This window comes from Rhinopithecus bieti, unplaced genomic scaffold (assembly GCF_001698545.2).
Source record: "Rhinopithecus bieti isolate Rb0 unplaced genomic scaffold, ASM169854v2 scaffold_4104, whole genome shotgun sequence".
Taxonomy (NCBI): domain Eukaryota; kingdom Metazoa; phylum Chordata; class Mammalia; order Primates; family Cercopithecidae; genus Rhinopithecus; species Rhinopithecus bieti.
In genome coordinates this window covers 2,285,566-2,291,565 of record NW_016804554.1, presented here as the reverse complement: position 1 = coordinate 2,291,565, position 6,000 = coordinate 2,285,566, and the positions used below count along the sequence as shown (strand labels likewise).

Below are 6,000 nucleotides of genomic sequence, written 5' to 3'. Positions count from 1 at the left end.
ACTAAAACACCAAAAGCAATGGCAACAGAAGCCAATATTGACAAATGGGATCTAATTAAACTAAAAAGCTTCTGCACAGCAAAAGAAACTACCACCAGAGTGAACAGGCAACCTACAGAATGGGAGAAAATTTTTGCAATCTACCTATCTGACAAAGGGCTAATATTCAGAATCTACAAGAAACTTAAACAAATTTATAAGAAAAAACACAAACAACCCCATCAAAAAGTGGGCAAAGGATATATGAACAGACACTTTTCAAAAGAAGACATTTATGCAGCCAACAGACACATGAAAAAATGCTCATTATCACTGGTAATCAGAGAAATGCAAATCAAAACCACAATGAAATACCATCTCACACCAGTTAGAATGGCAATCATTAAAAAGTCGGTAAACAACAGGTGCTGGAGAGGATGTGCACAAATAGGAATGCATTCCATTTTTGGTGGGAGTGTAAATTAGTTCAACCATTGTGGAAGATTCCTCAAGGATCTAGAACTAGAAACACCATTTGACCCAGCCATCCCATTACTGGGTATATACCCAAAGGATTATAAATCATACTTCTATAAAGACACATGCACACGTATGTTTATTGTGGCACTATTTACAATAGCAAAGACTTGGAACCAACCCAAATGTCCATCAGTGCTAGACTGGATTAAGAAAATGTGGTACATATACACCATGGAATACTATGCAGCCATAAAAAAGGATGAGTTCATGTCCTTTGCAAGGACAAGGATGAAGCTGGAAACCATCATTCTCAGCAAACTATCACAAGGACAGAAAACCAAGCACTCATAGATGGGAACTGAGCAATGAGAACACTTGGACACAGGGTGGGGAACATCACACACCTGGGCCTGTTGGGAGGTGGGGGGCTGGGGGAGGGATAGCATTAAGAGAAATATTTAATGTTAATGATGAGTTGATGGGTGCAGCAAACCAACGTGGCATATGTATACCTATGTAACAAACCTGCACATTGTGCACATGTATGCTAGAACTTAAAGTGTATTTTAAAAAAAATACTACACAAAGGGTACATATGCTGCACAAACTCTTTCAGAAAAAATGAGGAGGGAAGATAAGAAGGGGATAAACATCCCAATTAATTTAGTGAAGCTACTATTACCTGCTACTGAAGACAGACAAAAATACTCTAAGAAAACTGCAGAACAATACTTTCACAGAAACAAAAAATTTTAACAAAATTTTGGCAAATTAAATCCAGCAATATGCAGAAAAGACAACAATCCAATAAAAGGACTTATCCTAGGAATGCAAGGGTTGTCAAATATACAAATATCAAAAAATGCAATATATCATATTAATAGAACAAATTTTTCCTATGAATATCTCAATAGAGGGAGGAACAAGCATGTGATAAAATTCAACACCAATTAATGACAAAAAATTCTCAGCAAACTAATAAAAGAAGAGATATCCTTAAATTGACAAAAGGCATCCTAAAAAATAAAACATACAGTTAACACATTTAACTGTGAAAGGCTGAATTTTTTCTATCTAAAATCAGAAAATATCAATGAACATTGCTTTTCCTAATTTCTATTGACCATTGTACCAGGGAGCCTAGCCCATGGAATAAAATAACTAACTGTAACAAAAAGTATCCAGATTAGGAAGAAGTAAAACTGTCCTTATTCACAGAATTCATGTATATTAAAAAATCCTAAGGAGTCTGCAAAAAAATGGCTTCTGTAACTTAATAGGCTAATTGAACAAAGATGCAGGATAGAAGATGTAAATGAAGTATCTATCCAGCATGTTCAGTCATGAGAACTCTTACTATCGTTAAGAGGTCAATTTTCTCCAAATTTATAGACTCAACAAAATCTTAGTAACTTTTTTATAGAAACTGACAAGTTTATTCTAAAATTTATATGGAAAAGCAAAGATCTAGAATAGCCAAAACAACTTTTAAAAAGAATGAAGTCAAAAGGATACCTGATTTTAATGCATATAATAAAGCTACAGTAACCAATGCAATATAATATTTGCATAAGTATAGATGTATTAGGAAAACAGAACTGAATAGAAAGGCTCTAAATAGACTCAGAAAGAGATCAGAGCTTCCACAAAACTACCAAGATAATTTAATGGATTAAAGGGCACTGTTTTCAGTAAACTACTCTGGAATAAAGCATTTTTTTTCTATGTGAAAAAAATTTTAAACTTGATCCTTTCATACACTAACACAATTCATTCAGAATGGATCAGAGACCTAAACATGAGAGCTAAACCATAAAACTTCTAGAAAAAAGCAAAGTAGAAAACCTTCATGACATTGAGTTAGGCAATAGTTTCCATGATAAAAGTCAAAAAGAATGAATAATTTAAAAGATTAATAAATTATACTTCATCAAAGTTGAAAGTTGAATCCTTTTTTCATCAAAAGACACAGAAAATATTCAAAAGCAAGCCACGGATTGGGAGAAAATATTCGTAAATATTTATTCAACAAAAGGCTTGCATCCAGATTGTATAAAGAACACTTCACTCAGTAATAAGAGAAACAACCCAATTTATTAAAGGGCACTTCACAAACAAAGACATGCAAATGGATAAAAAGCATATAAACAGATGTTTGAGACAATTGGTCATTGGGGAAATGAAATTAAAATCACAGTGAAATCCCATTATACAATCACTGGAACAGCTAAAATTTTAAGAACTGACAATACTAACTATTAATAAGAAGGTGGAACTGGAACTCATATATTGCTGACTGGCAGGATCACAAATGGTACAGCCACTTTGTAATTTGGCAGTTTCTAGCAGGTACACTTAAATACTTATATAGCTCAGCAATTCTATTCCTAGTTATCTATCCAACAGAAACAAAAACATATGTCCACACAAATATGTATATGCAATTCCTCTTAACAGCATTATTTATAGTAGTCAAAAAAATACAGAAACAACCCAAATGTCCATCAACTACTGAGTGGATATAGTGGATAAAATTCCATTCAATGATACTATTCACAATAAAAAAGAACAAACTGTTAATACACACAACATGAATGAATCTCAAAACCATCAAGCTATTAAAAGAAGCCAGAAACAAACAAACAAAAAAAAAACTAGAAACTGTATGATTCCATGTATATTAAATTTTAGGAAATGCAAGACTCTAATGACAGAAAGCAGGTTAAGGTCACCTAAGGTAGGAGGTAGGAGCAGGAAGTGACTGCAAAGGAGCATGAAAAAACTTTTAGTGTGATGAAAAAGTTCTAAAATTGATTGCATTGGCCAGGCACGGTGGCTTATGCCTGTAATCTCAGCACTTTGGGAGGCAAAGGTGGGTGGATCATCTGAAGTCAGGAGTTTGAGACCAGCGTGGCCAACATAGTGAAATCCCATCACTACTAAAAATACAAAAAAATTAGCCGGGCATTGTGGCAGGCACCTGTAATCCCAACTACAGGGAGGCGGAGGTTGCAGTGAGCCAAGATCACATCATTGCACTACAGCCTGGGCAATAAGAGCAAGACTCAGTAGACTCAGTCTCAAAATTAATTAAATAAATAAATAATAAAATTGATTGCATTGGTGGTTGCATGTCTGTACATATTTACTAAAACTCATTGAATGACATACTTCGAAAAGTGTGAATTTTATTATATGTAAAGTATATCTAGATAAAGGAGAAGGAAGGATGGAGGGAGAGGGAGAAGAAGAGAGGAAAGGAGGGAAGAAAGGTCTGAGTCTGGTCATAAGGAAACATCAAATAGACCCAGATTGAAGTTCATCCTGCACTACAAAAAAAGCCATACTCTGTAAGACTTCCAAGGACATAAGACACAAGAAGAAAATATGAGGAAGTGTTACAGATTAAAGAAGACTTCTAAAATATGACAACTTAATGCAACGTATGTCCCTGTATAGAATTTTGGCCCCAAAATGAAGACAATATTGAGACAGCTGGCAACATCTGGATGGGACCACCAGTTCATAATTGAATGGTAGTATTGTACTGATATTCCTACCTGTGAGGCTTGTATGATGGTTATGTAAGAGAGTGTTTCACTTTGGGAAGTTGCACACTGGAGTAGTTAGCAGTAATGGTGCACCATGTCTGAAAAAGTGGGCATGTATAGGGAAAGAGAAGGTAAAGGAACAAATGTGGTAAAATGTTAACAGATGAAAAATCTGGTTCACTCACAGGGAAGCAGGTATTGTTTGTACTGCCTTTGCATCCCTTTTTTATGTTTGAAATGACTTTAAAATTGTTTACAATGTAACTAAAAATAGATCAATTGACAAATAGAAAAACGAAGAGATATACCATTTTTATGAATGGAAGACTCAATATTATACCAGACTGAGCTAACTACCTATATGAAGTCAGTTAAGTTACAGAGCTAAAACCATATACTGTCAATCACTTGTTCAGAAACCTTCAATGGCTTCTCATTACCCATCTAATAAGGGGATTATACTAAATTAGATAATACTTGCAAAGCACCTTACTCATGACCCAACATAGTGGGAAGTAAATACCTTTTATATCCTTTCAGAATTCTGTCTGATATTTAAAGGCCTTCATAATCTAGGCATAATCTATCTTTTCCTTCCTTTTAAAATTCATTTATGCACTGAATACGTATTTATTGAGTGTCTTCTATACCTCAGTCACTAAGGAGACATGATGGATAATATAAATATAATTACCCCCTTATGGTGCCTAGATGAAACCATTATCTGGCCAAACTTGTCATTCACCATTGTGAAACAAGCCTTTCTAAAACAAAACACTGATTCATTAACTCGCTTCCCTGTTCAACAGATACTCTTTAACTTCATTCTGGCTTTCAAAACTGTACCTAACTATAAAGGCATAGTTCAAATGCTTGTTCTTCTAAGAAACTTCTTTGATAATCTCAAGACACACTCGATGACTATGTGTTTGTTTTCTAATATGGGTCTTACCACGTACAGCCTTCTGATTTCACTTACTTAGACCTAGCATCTTAGAGCAAAAAAGAGAACAGGTTTGTCAAATTCCAATGCCATCATTGAAAAGAGGCTAGTAAAGAATCTTGATGTAATAGGGGAGGTGGGAGCTGTGGCCAAGTAGAGAAGCATGCCAGGTCTAAAGGTGTTCAAATGCACCTTCTTCAAAATATGTGAGCAAAAATAACACCCTCAAGTTTAGGTTCTCTGGTATAAATTCGTAGATGAGGAAACATGATCCAATAGACAGTGGCTGAGTCAGAATGTCTCAAATTTATGAGCAGGAGCAGAAACCATTTAACGATCATAGACACCGTTTTCAACTTTATTTTAAACTCCAGGTGATTCAACTGAGAACTTCTCAGAGTTGGTGACAAAAAACGATAAATGACTCAACAACACCTCTCTGCAGCTGGCTATCTGGAAGCCTGGCCCTCATCACCCACAATGTGCAGGATGGACTGTGCCAAATCAGGTACTGGAGGAGGTGAGGCACTAAAGCTCCTGCCAGCTGGTTAACCTGTTTTTGAAACCACCTTTGCAAAAATTGTAACTGAAGAAATTATGACAGTGAAAGAGATTGGACCTAATCCACTCCTTGCTTCTATCCTTTAAACTCCTTGTTCATTCCTGGGATTTAAACTCCTTGTTCATTCCTGGGCTTAGGTCGAACTAACTTTGGGAAGGAATTCATTTCATGGTTTGACTCTGAAACAAAATTGATAATAACCCTTTTCTGAAAAGATCCCCTTCTTGCTTGGGGACTAATCTGCCTTTGCAGGACTAACAAATCAGCTACAAGATTAGAAATTAAGGTTAGGGGACATGTAGCCTCTGGCGCCAAGAGTAGGAACCTCCCCAAATTGCTCCCAGGGAAAACATCACTATTGTAAGACCTGAGATTGGTGCTTGAGATATTTTGCAGACCCTGCACTGGATGGATGAACTGACACCACCCAGACTGGCAATCCGGGTCAGCTACTTCTGCCATTCCACCCAGGAACAGAAGATGGC

The 6,000-nt window shown here is 36.0% G+C and overlaps 1 protein-coding gene across 4 annotated transcripts in view; it reads right to left on the bottom strand.

The window, feature by feature from the left end:
- SLCO6A1 (solute carrier organic anion transporter family member 6A1) overlaps positions 1-6,000 on the bottom strand; it is a 125,422-nt gene that overhangs the window by 118,450 nt on the left and 972 nt on the right. The gene's annotated exons all lie outside the window — the stretch shown is intronic.